Below are 16,886 nucleotides of genomic sequence, written 5' to 3'. Positions count from 1 at the left end.
GGCAGAGCGGCCACAATGAATGGAGCAGAAAGCGAAATGAAGAGGACAAACTGACAACTAATGACAGAAAAAGAACTCAACAGAAATGAGGCAGAGAAGGTTGATTGGTAGGAACAGCTATTTTGGAGAAAACAAGACATCATAATAGGTAGTGCTGATTTAATGTCCTCTTGTTTTGAAGTCCCATCAAGCTCTTGTTCTTCTGTCTCCATTGGTTTTAACGTGTTGTATCTTATTGGATTTTATTATATGTGATAATATAAACAAAAACTTTTATAGACAAGGAGATTATACAGAAACCGTTGTTCATTTTCTGTTAGTTGATTCTAAATACCCTGTAATGCTGTCGTTCTCTTGAATGGTTTTACATTGTCTTGATATGTTTGATGCTACAGTATACGAAGTTATACCCAAAGATTTTAAGGGAAGAGACACTATGGTAACTACTGTTACGTCGAGATTATCTTGTGGTGAAACACTATTTTGCTTAAAATGCTATGTTTTGACCTGCACTGTTTTGTTGTTATGCCCTCTTTTTAATCTCAATCTGCTTTTTATTATCTACTTTTTCATTTTTATCCTTTTAATTAAGGGAAAAATAAAAAATAGCAGGATATATTATGGTAACCCACTTTGATTTCCTATTAACTTGATTTGAAACTCTGTATTGCTCTCACCTTATTGTCTTGACTTTCCTCTTGTCTTGATTTTCTTCTATTCCTCTTGTCTTGATTTTCCTCTATTCTGTTACACTAGATAGTACCGTTTGAAAGTATAGGCAACAACTATGAAGACAATAAGATTCATTGTGACGCCCATTCTGGTTGACTATTATTTTCTTTTGAAGTCTTTTAATGTCTCCATGTTTTGGTTTTATTGGTCTTATTCTTTACTGTTTTGTTCAATTTTATTTTAACTGATGATATAGGCAATTCTTTTTAAGATAACAAGAAGCATTATGGTAACCATTGTTGATCACCTTGTATTTTGTTTTTACATTATGTATTATGTCTATCCTTTTGATTTGACTGACTTTGTCTTGGTATGTCACATTTGGTTTTACTTTCTTCAAAAAAAAAAAAGTAATAAGAACTGTGGGAGTAATAAAACCCAAAATGTGTAATTGTCATTGTACAAAAGAAAGGAAAAGAAAGTTCTCTAAAAGATATAACTGCATATATATTTAAGTAAGATAGATAACCATATTACTGAGTTTTGTTGGATCATTGAACAAAACTGTTTACAGTCTCACTATTTGAAAGTCCCCTCTATATGCTTTAATTTTGTAACTTCAACAACTATTTCTAACATGACAATATGTAATTAACTAGTGATTTCCTACTGTTTATGGTTTCTGAAATTCTGTATAACTTGTACCCTTTTTCTGTTTTTTTTTCTTTTTTCTCCTTAAATAAAATTAAAAAAAAAAGAAATGTGCATGTACATGTATCCTAAAATTCTGAACCCATCAAGAGAGAATTCAAGCTAAACCCACTGTTTTCCTAATTTTCTAAATTGTAAGCCAGTATACTTTGCAAATGCCAATATATAATTTTTCATTTATAGGTTCAGTCCTGAGCCTCTCTTACTCTGGACAGTTGAACAGGATTAGTTTTAACCCCCCAACCTTCTAAAGCACTGTTTGTAATAGAGAAAAGCCCACTGTCATCTGTAGTTCAAGAAAGCTGGCATAAAAATACATGGGTAAGTCTTCACTAGTAAATCCACCCCCAGCTACTCTCATATTTTCTTCTTCATCTAGCTAATACACAGTTGAGGGTAATTCCATACAGCTAAAACAGTCTCTTGGCAATAAATTATTCAAGTAGGGAGGAGCACAGAGTGAGCCTTCTTGATTCTTGTCTAAGATGGGTCTATGTTTATTTAGAAAGAAAACTAAGAAAATGATGTAAGATGATGAACTGGCTTGAGGAAATTACACTGTGGGAAATGTGTCAGACCTGGAACAGATTTTAAATACTTAAACCCAGTTCCCTCAAGCGTGTACGAATTCTCATAAAACTCTTAATCTTTTTCCCTACATTGCATATCATGTCCAATTCTATGCTAATTTCACGTAAGTTCCTGGAAACCTGTCCTGGGACATTATCATCCGTGGTAACATCCATATATGTATTTTAAGCAGTTTTTGAGAAAACCAATAGGAAAATCCCAAAGTAATTCTACAGAGCTCAAGGAGTCCATGGGCTGTGGTTTAATTCTACAGGGCTCATGGGGTCCATTTACATTTATAAGGCACATCTTTATGGCCCCTTCCTTCACATCAGATGACAAGGAAAAATCATGAGCGTTGTTGTCAAACACATTTCCAAATAAAGCTGTATGGCTTTGAACGGCTCGCATAACCTATGTGCCGCTGTTTGCCCATCTGTAAGCCATGGAAAATTCTATGGCTTTTACAAAGATAGCTGAATAGGTTTAATGATACTTTCAAGACAGATATTAAATTGAAGCACAATGACGTATGTCCCTGGACTCCTATAGTAAATATACCATTTCAAGAAGGAACGAATTTGAATAGCTTCTCTCAGTATATTGAAGCTGTTGGTTGCCCCAGGCAGTCATTGTTCTGGGTTAAGGGTTTAACAGGAAGTTTGAGATTTGATTAAAATTCCTGAGAGTCTGAAGTAACTGTGCATGGGTAACGGCAGAGCAGGGGTGATAGGCTGCACTCCAGGGATCTGGGTAGGAGTCAGTTCAGCTAAAGCTCACTCTGCAAACTCCTGGGAAGTCGCTCTCCCAACTTAGTGGTTGTGAATGGAAGCTTGCCAAGGGCAAAGCTTGGATGCAAACCCAGGCTATCCTGGGCCTTTCTTTTTCTTTGTAACCGGCAGGTTGAAATGTAAATTTAAAAGTCAAACTAGTCTTCTTTGGAGACAGGTGGCTTCTGTAAACTTCCTCAGCCTCCTTTGAGATGCTATCTCCAGGTGGTCAAGATCCAGTTTCCTTTCCACAGGGAAAGGAGGAAGCTGAAGATGACCAGAAGCAACATGGTGAGCCTGAAGATGTATATTGTCTCATCCTATTCCACCTCCCTTCTGTTCCTTCCTATAAGTGGCTCTTGTACACCTGGACAAAGTGACATGGTGGGCCTTCATCTGCCTGGCACTGGCTTTGAATAAAATATTTTTTATTTTTTACCAAAAATGGCCTCCTATGATTTGTTTAGGAGAAGTGAGCAAATGGACCTGAGCTGTTGTACCTGGCACCCTCTGGTAGCTCAATAATAAGACCAAGAACAACAGCAGCAGCCGTCTACTGTATAGGAGAGCAGCTGGGAAAGATTGCTGTGCCTGAGGGACAGAAATGCAGAGTAACTGTAGGTTTTTAGAACGCCTGGCATTTTGATGGGATTCAGTTTAATAGGGTCCTACTTGTTGACTTTAGAGCAAATATAAAATGGCTTGCAAACTTATTCACAGGGAAGGTGAATGTAATTTTATTAGGATATTAATTCTTTTCACTTCCAGTGTGTTACTAGAGGAGGAATATAATTTTTAAAGATCCTAGATTTATCTGAATTTCTCCAAATTTTCTTGGGACATGAATGAACATAGTATAGTAGTGGTCTAAGTTAATAAAGCATGATTGTTACCCAAACTAGGGACAGCCAACAGAGATGAAAGCTGATTGTGGACAATTAAGGCAAAGCTCCATTCAATCAGATTGAAATCCTAAGATGCTAGAAGAATCCCATGCACAGTGGTTCCCCCAAGGAAGAAATCCTTCAACTACAACTGGAAAAAGTGCTCACATGTTAGAAAATGTAGGTGCCAAAAAGCAGGCTGATGGGGCCCTGCTCCAGGCAGGCAGTTTCCAAAGCTAGAATAAAGTTCTTAGAAGTTCATAAGATAGCATTTGGAAACATGCAGAACTGTCAAATAATCCTGCTGAATTTCTCATAACAGAAAAGAGAATCTCAGCCTTACATTATTTTGGAGGATTTCCCAAATTTGTAAATTAAAACTGTGACATCAGGAAGAAAAAGAACTTTACATACTGTGTTACAACTGAATAGGATTTTGGAATGAACTTAGTACAGGGTCCTGTTGATATAGGGTGTATGATATATGATCGCCAAATAATCCAAATAATATAAGGAAAATAATATCACACCCAACCTGCTAGATGTGGGGCCCACAAAGTACATGTTCCGCTGTGACCATGTGACGGGGAAGGAAGCTATTTACACACCAATCATTGCAGACACCAAAAATGGTCAGACTGAGAAGATATAGGCAGAATGCCGAAGGAAACATTATACTCCCATCCCAGATGTAATGACCAGACTCACATCCCTGAGGTGTAGCATCTGTTTTCCCTGAAAGAGGGAAAGGTGGGGGCAAGAGGAAGCTGAAGACGTGTCTAGATTGTAAGGGGAATACCAGGGCTTTTGTCCTGATCTACCCCCTGGGGAGAGGATTCATGAATCCAACATGATAATAATCTGCAAATACTTTTCTCAGGTAAAAAGCTGATGAAATGGAGAACATTTCACTCATAAGAATACGGAAAAGCCAGTGAAGTCCAGAAGGCCAAGCAGGGCTGTTCTCAGTGGGGCAGCAGTGAGCTGGGAGACTGCACCTCCAGGAAGCAGTGCAGAGTTGGGGAGAGCAGAGAAGTTCCCTGAGTGAGGTGCTGTGGGGGATCCTTCCCCGAGGGTCACCAGCATCCTAACCTAGAATGATATGGATTGGCCTTGTCGGTTTTGTGTTTCATATAAACAGAATCACACAATATGTACTCATTTCACTGGCTCCTTTCACTCCGTATTGTCTGTAAGAGCATTCATGTTGCTTCAGAGTTGAAGACCATTTGTTCTCATGCTGTGTAGTACTTTATTCTGCAAACATACACACTCACTGGGCATCCTATTTTGGATGAATTTTAATTTTCTTCATAGGATGTTAGTTTACTTGCTATTCATGTATGATATAGCCATCCTCTCTGTCTTACCACATCAACAATCAATTCTGTAAGATGAATATAAAGTGCCAAGGACAGTGTCAGGATAGTGTGAAGTGGAAGAGAGGCCATGTGTGAACCAGCCCCATTAGACTGATATTTGTTTTCTAGAGTCTTGAGTTACTATCATTGGATTTCCTTCAACAAAGTGGACCCAATCAGGTTGACCGGAACAAGGCAGCTCTAAAAAAGGCCCCCAGTAAACATTTGTTATGGTTTTCCTTCTTTGGTTCTTGTCTTAAGAAATGCCACACAGTCCAGAGCTGTTAATTATAAATGACAATTACTTGTCAAAGGAATGGACATGTGACCCAAAATGATCAGTTAAATCTTTGTCAGGAATTTGAACACTGACAATCAAAATGTATTTGGAGTTGAAACCGTGGTTCTTGGATTTGTGCTATTGTGATCCGAAAAGCATCCTTGGCTCCCAGCCTTCCTGAGATGTGAACATCCCTTTTTCCTGGTATATTTACGGTGATGTTTGCCACCAAAGAACTCAGGCTATTAAAGCTCCTCTGACCAAAAATCTCTCCTATATCTTTCAACATGTTTTGAAAACTTTGTATTAGGAATTCCTTAAGAGAATCATACAATGAGAATGGATGCAATACTTGAGCTATTGTATGAAAGCATTGAGAAATGCAAATGTTAAGCTATAATAAATTTCTGAAATGATAGTTTTCAAAGGTTTATGAGCTCTCCATTAGAGCCATAAAAGAATACAGAATGAATAATTTTGGCTATGATGAGGTGGTCTGATTCATGACACCCCTCCAGGAAAAAACCTCTGGCAAGTGGGAAAAAGTCATACTGGTGCAGAAAGTTGTCCAAGTGAAGGAGGTTGCTGAGGACAGTCACCATTGGCATCACAGCTCAGGTGAGGTCAGTTTAACTCCTTGTGAATAATCTGGCTGTGCTGCCTACCCAGACTACAGGGCATGGGAAGAATATTGAATGCATTTGTTTTGGTTTCTAGTGATTCTCATGTGCAGCAGTTTTGGAGGCCCTAAAATTACATGACTTCTCATACAAATGTTGTGTGGGATTTATCTTAGCACTTTTCTACTGTTCATTTTTATGCAGCATTAGTTTTCTCGAGTCTCTGGAAGGTGATATGGTTTGCAGTAGTTGTTCCAATTCTACAGATTTCCCTCCTTTTGTTTTTGCACAGTGTTTAGAAATATAGTAGACTGTTCTCTGAAATTTCTTGGCTCTGCTCCATCACCCAGTGAAGACAAGAGAAAATCACAACCTGCTCTTCTCTTCATTGTTGCTATCCTTATTCTTCTCAGTTGCTGTTTCTACCCAGTTTATGACCAGTCCTGGAATCTCCCTGGCTCTTCCCAATGCTTAACAGCTGGCTTTCACTTTGTGAGAGTCAATTATGCACAATTCTTCCAAACATTATGTTCCCCTTTATATCCTGCAATGACCATGATGAGAGGGCTTACACCATAGAGATCAGCAAATACCATGAATCATTTTGTTAAGCAATTCTCAGCAAACCAGGAGTTGTCCAGCTCACAGGATGTGAAGCTTGCAACTCATTAACATTAGGGTGGACAAAACAAATGCTCGTTTGGGTTACAGCTCCTTAATTTGTCTGCCTGCTCTACAGTGGGTTCTCAGTGGCTCTTTCAGGGGTTCCTTGTTCTCTGATGCCTCAGACACACCACGGTACCCTCTGCTGTCTTCTTCACAGATGATGCCACATGTTTTATGACTGCTGGTTCATCTGCACCCCATTGTACTCTGGGAACCACAAAAACACACTATCACTGCATTTTGTTGCAAGTGGTGAGGCTTTGATTTTCCTGTATATATTTTATACAAGGACCAAGCATTCAAAAACAACCACTACTATCTCTCCGGAACCTATAGTTAGATGATTTCTGAGGATTACTTCAGTGTTGGATCATCTGGGTTCAAATCTCTGAAAACTGTTTAATGAAATGGTGAATTAAACCTAGAGCTGTTGTTGGGCTCAAGACCTCCTAGGGGTCAGGGAGGCAGTGTTATAATTCTCATCTTCTGTTAAAGTTTTATAGAAGATACTTCCCCTTAGCTAGTTGTCCTTAGGATCCTGAAGATTTTTCCCTTTGAACTTAAACTTTTGCCTGCTTTAGACAGCTCTGATGTTAGGTTGTTCTAGTCACTGTTTAACTCATGATTACAAGCATAATAATAATAAAAATTTTAAAACAGGTTGTGAAACCATTACATCCAAATAAACATTCACTTCTTTGGAACTACTTCCTCCAAAAAAAGATATTTCTATGTCTCAGGATTTCAGGCAAATTTCTCAGATTTAATGTGAGTTCTATGGGACTAAGTTAGACAAAAGAGTAAGATGTTTTGACTATTGGAAAATTTATACAAAAATATAATTCTTCAGTAATAATATCAATTACAACATTAGGGTTTTCCAGAGACACAGAACCAACAAAGTTGTGTGTGTGTGCAAAGAAAGATTTATCATATGGAATTGGCTTACATAGTTATGAAAGCTGGCAAGTTTCAAGATCTGCAGGGAGAGAGTTGGAATGCTAGGAGAATGAGCTGTATAGTTATAGTCAATATTCAAAGACCTGAGAATCAGTGGAAGTGGTGGTAAAGATCTAGCAAAGGCTGGCAGGCTGCAGAGCCAGGAGGAGCTGACCTGTAGGTTAGAGTTCAAAGACAGGAAAAAGCTCAAGGCCCAGCTTGAAGGTATAGGTAGAAGGAGTTTCTCTTTCAGGACAGTCAGCCTTCTTTGTCCTATTCAGGCTTTTGGCTGATTGGATGAGGCTTACCCACATTATGTAGGTCAGTCTACTTTATTTAGTCTCTGGATTTCAATGGTAAACTCATTCAAAAGTATACTCACACAAAACTCCAGAATAATATTTTGGCAACTATCTAGGCATCCCATAGCCCAGTCAAACTGAAACATAAAAGTAACTATTACAATTATTAGCATTTTAGAATATTTTTCAAGACAGGCCAGGGATTTAGCTCAGTAGCATAATTACCTGCCTGGCAAGTGTGAGGTCATAAGTTCGATCCCCAGTACCAAAAACTTTTTTCAAATATTAATTACTTTTAAATGATGTCATTTAATGCTTACAAGTTTAGAAGATTAAAAATTTTATTCTAATTTTATTTATTTATTATTCTAATTTTATAATTGAATATACTGAAGTTTGAGAGATTAAAAACTTTAAGATAGCATAAAAAGTAAATAGCACAAATGTTAATCCAAAACATTTTTGCCCTCTGCTTCCTTTCCTCTTTTTTTCTCTTTCTTTCTTCCTTCCTCCCTTCCTTCCCTCTTTTCATCCTTCCTTCTTTTCTTCTTCCCTCTCTCCCTTCCTCCATTTCTTTTTCTTCTTCTTTCCTGTTCTTTCTCCCTTCCCTGCTTCTGTGGTTTATTTCTTCCCTTGTCCACAGGCCACTGCCTGAACAAAATAACAGATCTTCCTTTATGGAAGAAATGTGTCTTTCTGCATTGATATTTACATAGTAGGCACTCATACATATCTGTTGATTTTAGGTGGGATGAGTAGATGTGGTCGATATGGTAAGAAATGGGTGTTTCTTATGTTCCTCTCATCCTGTGCTGTGCTGGTAGCAGAACAGAAAGCATGAGAGAGATACACTCGATGACGAGCTGCTATGTGCAGCCTGAAATTGATAAATTGGGAGCAGAAACTGCTGAAGATGTCTCTGTCCAGAGTAATCAATTCTAAAAGTCAGAGGCGAACGGGACCTGAGAGAGAGACGTGGCAATTATCTGTCAGGAGATGAGCCTAGCTCTGAAAGCTGGGTGAACTCGCACAGAAGAGAGAACATTTGCACAGTGTGTCATGACCAACTTAGTCAAATATACACAGAAGATAAAGAAAACATAGCTTTTACATTAAGATAAGACCTAGTAATCCCAGCATTCTAAGAGGCTGAGGCAAGAGGGTCACATATTTGAGCCAAGTTTGGCAATTTAGTGACTTAGGAAGATCCTGCCTCAAAGCAAAAAATAAGGAAGAACTGGGATGTAGCTCAATGGGAAGGGCTTGGGTTCAATCTCAAGTACAGAAAAAAAAAAGTTAGGACAGGAATAATTCCTATATTGAAGGATGCATTATCTGACATGAATGTGAGTTTGCCACCGGCCATAGGTGCTTTGTGTTTTCTGCACTGATGATGTATTTTTTCAGCCTTAATATTCAAAATCTAGCCATAAAAATTACAGGAGGGTGTTACCCTGGTTGTGATTGAATCCTGCTGCGTTTTCTATTTGCTTATGAACATTCTTCTGAAATGAGTTTTGTTTTCATAGAGAGAATAATAAAGAAACTTTCTTTTGAGAAAAATTTATACTGCTGTCAAATGTTTTTTTATGAAAAGTCCAGGTATTTCACAATCATTGGCAGGTACTGGAGTTTTCGTAGGAATAGGAGTCCAAAGTCCTGGGTACCACTCTTCCCCCACTGTGTGTACCTGAGGAAAGTGTTATGCTTTTTCTGAGACTATGTACTTTGCTCAGAGGCTTTAACACTGACTTTTCCTCTAGATCCTGCCTCATAAATAAACACAGGCTGATTTCAAAAGGAAAGGAGGAAGATAATTTTAAATATTTCTGTACAGGTCTTTTTTTTTTTTTTTTTTTTGGTATTGGGGATCAAGCTCAAGCTATACAAGGTCTTGATACTACACTTTTGTGCTATTTTTCACCATATTTTCTAGTGGGTTACTGCTCATCTAATTTACCCTATTTGATTTTATAAATTAATGTTTCTGAAAACTCTGCTGAATCAGCAATTCATTTACTGAAATACTCGATCACCTTCATTTTTTTTGTATTGCATCCTCCTGAATTTGTTTCTCTTTACATTTATTCTCCCATTCTGTTCTTGTTGTGGGTGTTTGAATATCTGAGAACATACTTGTTACCTTCTACATTTGGATAACAATTTGGGGTGCCCTTTTGTTTAGATATTTTTTCCCCTTTGTTTGGTTTTTCTGTTTTTTCCTTTTTTGCACTAGGAGGATGGAACCCAGTGTGCTGTAGCACTGAGCTACGTCTCAATTCCTTTTCGTTTTGTGTTTTGAAGCAAGATCCCACTAAGTTGCTCAGGCTGGCCTTGAACTTGAGATTCTCCTTTCTCAACCTCCTGAGTAGCAGGACTTCTGAGTATGTACTGCTGTATCTGTCTCCTCCTCCATTCTTTAATTATATTACTTCCATTTCTAATAGTCTCGTGTTTCTATTGTGTGATACAATGCAGTTTGACTTTTGTTTATGGGTGATTTTTCTCTCTAGAAGTTTTTATATAACCTCTTTGTGTACATGTTCTCTATTCATTTTTCTCCTTAACCCTCATTTGTCTCTTGAGTTTTTCAAACTTAGATGTGTCTTCTTTCTTTAAGAATGCAAAATATAATATGTTATGCTTTAACCTGTATTGTTATGTTGTCATGCCCCCTTTTATCTCATTCTCTCTCTTATTCATTAAAAAATTATTTAATTTAAAAAAATATATCAACCAATAAAAAATGCTCCTGGATCTGTAAGGAAAAAGAAACCCTTTACAACTGTTGGTTAGAGAGTAGACTAGTACAAACACTGTGGAAATCAGTGTGGAGATTCCTCAAAAATTTAGGATTAGAGATCCCATTCAACCCAGGTATTCCCCTTCTGTGTATCTTCCCAGAAGGATTGGAAAAACATAACACCACAGTGACATATGTGAAACCATAAGGTTCAAAATATACAATAGTCACTGTGAAATGGGAGGAAACTGTTCAATAAAAAGAAGAAACTAAGATAGGGGAAAAGAGAAAGGATAGAAGGGAAAAGAAAAAAATGCAAGTTAGTTATACCATTAGTGTCACTTAGTTCACTGAATAGGAAAGGTTGTGCTAATATTGATTGAAGAAATTTTTATGCCCATATTTTGTACTTGAGTGACTAAAGATAATGATGTGTAATTTATCAACAATTGTTACTTTTTCATTATTTTGTTGTGAAAATTTGTTTTACCTTTTCTTCTTAATATTAACAAATAAAGTAAATAAAAAATGCAAAATATATCCTGATAAGCTTTACTAATGTTGTTCCTTTGGTAATGCCCATTAGTGAAATATTGCTGATGTGTCATCTATTCTCCCCCAATACTAGCATATTTAGAAAAATATTTTCCTTGTTTGGTTTTTCTTATTGTCTTTGATTTGAGAGTTCCCCAATCAAATATTCCTACTCACTAACAACTTTTAGCTCTGCTCATCCTCTAGTATTCCTCAGTTAGTATATTCTTTAATATCATAATTACTTACATAATGCTTAGTTAAGATTTTTTGATGCCTAATAGCGTGAGAGCTTTCCTGTCTTCTTAAATGAATATTCTAAATTCTTTTGTCCGTTTCAAAAATTCTGTTTGTGTTTGCACACATTTCACTGTTTTCCTTTTCCAGTCCTCAAGAATGTGATTATTCTGGTGTGTGAGTTTGCATTTATGAGGGTCGCCGGCTGCCCTCTTTGGTGCTATGTGCTATAGGGTAGGCACTGCAGGCCTGCCCGGTCTGTGTTCCTGCATTCAGAGACAGGTCTATACCCACATGGGAGAGCACCAGGCACTCAGAACCACTGTTCTCCATGCTTGGTTGCTGCCTTTGCCAGGTGCCACCCTAACTATAGTTTCATATCAAAGCCCCTAGAGAACAAACAACATACTAGGAAAAAACAGTATTGGGCCACCAGTCTGAGGATGTGGAAATGAAGGTTTATTCGACTGTCAGAGTAGGATTGGTCAATCTGCAACTCTTTTCATCCACTGGGTGCCACAGCATGACTGTAACAACACTTTTCTTTCCACTGCCCCCACCCCAGCCTCCTCCACCTCAGGGTTCCAAAGCCTGCCAACCCCAGCCCTGCTACACACATCCAACATAAGCATCTGTCACTCTCTTCAAGAAGTTGCATAGATTTTAAAATATTCTTCAGATTCATACTACCATCCTTTCCCTACTGCTTTCCAGGTCATTTCGGGAGCCTCCTACAGTTTGCCACACTGTCAGAAGTTTTGACATAATCAAAGAGCACACAATATAAATTATGGTGATAACTAGGCAAATACTGCATAATTATCTATCAATAAATTCAAAGAGCTCAAAAAGAGAAGAAGAAGGAAAGAAAAAGAACGGATAATTACTTGTGCAAACCGGTATTTTTGTGACACATTATTTGTTATTGATATAAAATGTCTGTGAGACTAGAATTGTTTTTCAAACTGTTTAAAGGTCTGTGAAGATGAATTCTTTGACAATAGATGCCTGAGAAAGGATGCCACGAAACACTTCTCTTGGTTTAGTCGAAATCAGGGGCAACTATACTATCTCTAATCATTAGATCTTCCAGAAAATATTGTCTTTCTGGTTGACACGCCACATTGTCTTGCTGGGTCTGCTTCCTAGAGGATGGATGAGATGTGTCAGGGCAGTTCTTTGTGTAACTTCTGCCTTCAGGGCTTGGCAGGCCCAATCATAATATTATTTCCATTTGATTGAGAGCTCCTTTTTCCTTTTTTTCTTTAATGCAAAATTTCTGTACACACAAATTGTATACTTGGTGGATCAGATCGTATCTAGTTCATGATTAGCTCACTAATAAAAACATATTTGACATCATAAAGAAAAAAGGCAGGGCAAACCTGTCACATCACAGCACCACAGCTCATTGTTTTGCTTCTCCATGTCCTTTCCCCTACTTTCTTCAGGAACTCTGACCTGAGACAGAGATCCAACCACACTACCCATAGGTTTATACATTCCTTGTTCACCAAACTCCAGAGGATTTAAAACCAGAGATCTGCATTTCATCTCAGGCAATCACCAAAGGCAAGGCCTAGAAAAAAAGAGAGACAGCAGAGACACGGTCACAAATACTGTTGGTCTTTCCCTTTCACAGCTGCATTCCCATGTAGGTGAGATGAAAGAGCCCTAGATTTGGAGCTTCAGGTTTGTCCATCCCTAGTCACTGTTGTTTGCTATTCATATATCGATCAGCCATGTCACTTAATCTCTTACAGCCTCAATCTCTCACAGCTTTCAAAATTCAGTCAACTTCATAGAACTGTTGAAGTACAGCTCATGTAACTTTAGAAACTGGTAGAGCATTGGATGTGGTTGTACTTCATTTGTGCTATTATGAAATAAACAGTAGACTTTTCTGCAAGTCTAGTCTTGCCATAAAATTTTTTTTACTCACTTTCTGATATCTAGACTGCTGGAAAGTTTCTCCTTCAGGTTGTGGAAAGTACCAATCTGTGAGTGAGGATATTGTTTCTATTTCTCAGTCATTCAGAGCGTTTGTGGAACGGATGACAGTGGCTCTCTGAGGAGAAGAACACAGACTTTGGGTGGGTTAAAGGAGCCGGTCTAGAAGGTTGGGGACTTTGTTCATAATTTTTCTGTCCTAAACAACCTCTCTTCAAAAATTGCTTAAAAAAGAAACATTATTTTTGCAACAGCTCACACTAGATGTCTAAACTTTTAAAACCTCCTAATAATCTATTTGACTTATCAGTTTATTTATCTAACACCTACCACACGCTTTTATTAATCTGTCCTTTCATGTATATTCTGTATTTTGAAATTGAATGATTCCATAATCTCAAAGCAAAAATAAAAATGTCTGTTTTAATTTGTGTCTTCTCTAGACACCACTGTTGTGGTCCATTTCCTTCAACAGTGCTTATCACAATGTTTTATATGTACTGTGTACAGTTTTGTCAGGTGTTGGGGTGAATGCTTGTAACCTCAGCACTTGAGAAACTGAGGCAAGAGGTTCATAGTAAGTACAAAGTCAGACTGACTACATAGTGAGACCCTATTTCAAAAAATGGTGATGACAACAACAAAAAATATAGTATTAGATTGGATGGTTTTGATCTTCAATTTTATCAAGTTGTCCAGTATGTATCTGTAATCCTCTGTGAACATTTATATACAGGCTTAAAGCTCCTACTCAGTTCCACCCATCTTATGAAAAAAGGAGTATGTGAGGATTACTTTATGACTCCAAAACTTGGAGGTCAGAGAAGAATGAGTAGCTGTAACAAGTGACAAGCAATTTGGAGAAGACTGTCGAACTGTCAAGTCTGTAGGCTAAGTGAAAAGTGCTTTGAGAAGCAGGGAGAACAGACTTCCTTCTACTCCTGACAGATCTAGGAAACAGAAGGTTCAGGACCAAACATTAGATTTTGCAATGAGGAAGTTGCTGCTGACCTTGATAAGAGAGATTTCAGTGAAGTGTGGAAGGGGTCAACTAAAGACAGAAGATGTAAGGATATGTAACACTGACATTTTAATAATTTTGTTGCAGAAGAGAATATAGACTTGGTAACATACTCATTAAGACATATAGGGTCAAGAGAGTTTTATGAAGGATTGGATTGTACAAGATAATAACAACCTTGTAAAAAGGGAAGATTGAACACCAGGAAAAGGGGATAACTGAGAATAATCCTTGTGCAGAAAAGAGACCATGCATTCTACATAAATAATGATAGTGGCCCAAAGTCAGAGCAGGACCTGTTCCTCTCTGTGGGTATAAGGCAGGCCATTTGTTCACTTGCTAATGGAAAGTGGAGCAGCTTTTGTTTGATTGTTCCTGTGTTCTCAGTGAAACAAGACTCAAGGTGACCATATGAGCAAAGAAGGGCTGAAGACAAGACCCCAGGTTATGACAAACCCTCTCAGGCAAAATGCAGTAGAACCGCCAAGCTATGCTGAGGGTCCATCTGCTTGGGGTACATTTTGTAAATGTGAACCCAAGCAGTTTGTATGATGTTGTGCTTTTCTTTCAGCCATGTTTAGCTGCTCAGATTCAAGTGTGGAACCAATAAAGACTTGAGTTCAACCACAGCTGAAGATTTGCTAGGTGAGAGACAATGAATGGCAAAATGTGAGTGGGAATTATTTGTGATGGTGTACCTTGAAAAAATTGGGATGCATGAAATTAAAATGTTGGAGATGGGAGATACAAAATAATGACAAGGTCAAGATTATGACTATGGGAGTGAAGGATGAAACTGTGTGGAAAACACAAATGCTGAAGTGAGAACCTGCAATGAGAGGCCAGGGAAGATGGACTGTCTTACGTGGAGAAGGATGTCTATTAGCCACATTGGGAGGATTGGTGGTGGAGAAGAAGGGTTGGTCCATGTGCATGAATGTTTTTGATAGCAGGAAGTGGAACGAGACTGCTAGTGGACTTCAAAAACAGGTGCCCTGGGTGGCCCAGATAGATTGCTTTGCTTTAAGATAATAAGAGCTTCTGCAAGGATGGAGAACAAAAGTACTCTGAAGTATTGATGAAGAGCAAAGTAGAGACTTGGTTTATGCTAAGCACTGAAGTGCAGCGAGTTTCAATGGCTGTGTGACAGGGAAGCAAAGGGCACAGACATCATTGAAAGATTGAAGGTTGATACAGACAAAAGTGGGCATTTAGTAGAAGAGACAGGAAATAAAGACTTTTATTCATGATAGAACTTTGCAAGAGGCTCAGTGGAAGGGCAGAGTGACAGCACGAGGTGGGAGACTGTTAAGAGTAGTAACACCAAGATGTATGGAAATAAGACTCTGAAGATAATAGAAGATTTAGGGTCCTAGACCTATAGGGGACATCTAGAGGTGCCCTGTCATCAGGAAAAGGAGGTCAACTCTTCCCCCTAGTGCAGGAACTACTCTTGTTTTTTTCTGTGTCCTCCACAGAGTCATATTTGAGAGGCTAACTGAATGGAGTAAAGAAATATCTGGAGCTCATGGAAGATTGGTGTTATGGGAGGGAGGGAGGCAGAGATTCCTTTAGAGGGGGAAGGGGGCAAGGGAGGGGCCTTAAAAAGAATTAAGATGTGTTATATACATGTACCTACTCCCCATGCTGAATGTAATCAGTGTGTACTACAGTCATGTGCTAGCACAGTCAAAATAAAAATTATAAAAAAGGAATATCAGATGAAAGGAACTTTTTCACTGAAAAACATAAGAGCAAAACAGAAGGATCAGAAACTGGAGTCAAAAGACATAGTTGAGTTCCCAACCCACCACACACCAGCTATAAGTCTCTGGGGGAAAAAAAATCCCACCTTTCTGCATATTTATTACTGAATCCCTTTTTCACTTTGGTACTAGGGAACAACCCAAAACCTCGAGCATGCTAGGCAAATGCTTTACTTTCTGTGCTACAGCACAAGTCTTTTACTTTGTCCTTAAAGTAGATCTTTCTTTCTTAGGAGACCTTGAGCTTCAAATAACAGTCACCTCATAGGGGATCCTGTACCTCTACTGCGGGACTAATTGCATCCTATTTGGAAATTGTACAAAGATGTTGAAACATATTGATGAACAATAAAGATAAGAGAAATATATAGCAGATTCCATATGCCCTAATACCTAGCCCTTTGCTTATGTGCCAGTATCCATTCCCATCACTTGAGGGGCTACTATTAAGAGATTCATTCTGCTAGGTGTGGTGGCACATGCCTGTTATCTCAGCACTTGGGAGACTGAGGCAGGAGGACTGCTGCATTCAAAGCCCAGCCTGGGCTATGTAGTGAGCTCAAGGCCAGCATGAAATATGCAGCAAGACCCTGTATTAAAAAAGCTGAAAAAAAAAAGATTCATTCCCTTTGGTTTTGAAATAGTTCTTTCTTATAATGCATAATACATTAAAAGAATAATAGCTAACACCACAAAGAGGATTATAGACCAAGACTCACTGAGATGAAAAGTCAGTGTCTGAGAGGTTAATTAGGTTAATTAGTGTTATCCTCAGGCATGTCAGAAGTAATGTAAAAGCCTTTCTCCATAGGCAGACGGGCATACAAATGCTGCTGGAAGAGCCAGAGAAAGAAAGAATC

The sequence above is a fragment of the Cavia porcellus genome, unplaced genomic scaffold (assembly GCF_034190915.1).
Source record: "Cavia porcellus strain 051 isolate PalLab524CR breed Dunkin Hartley unplaced genomic scaffold, mCavPor4.1 scaffold_1, whole genome shotgun sequence".
Classification (NCBI taxonomy): domain Eukaryota; kingdom Metazoa; phylum Chordata; class Mammalia; order Rodentia; family Caviidae; genus Cavia; species Cavia porcellus.
This window is presented reverse-complemented; position numbering follows the sequence as displayed.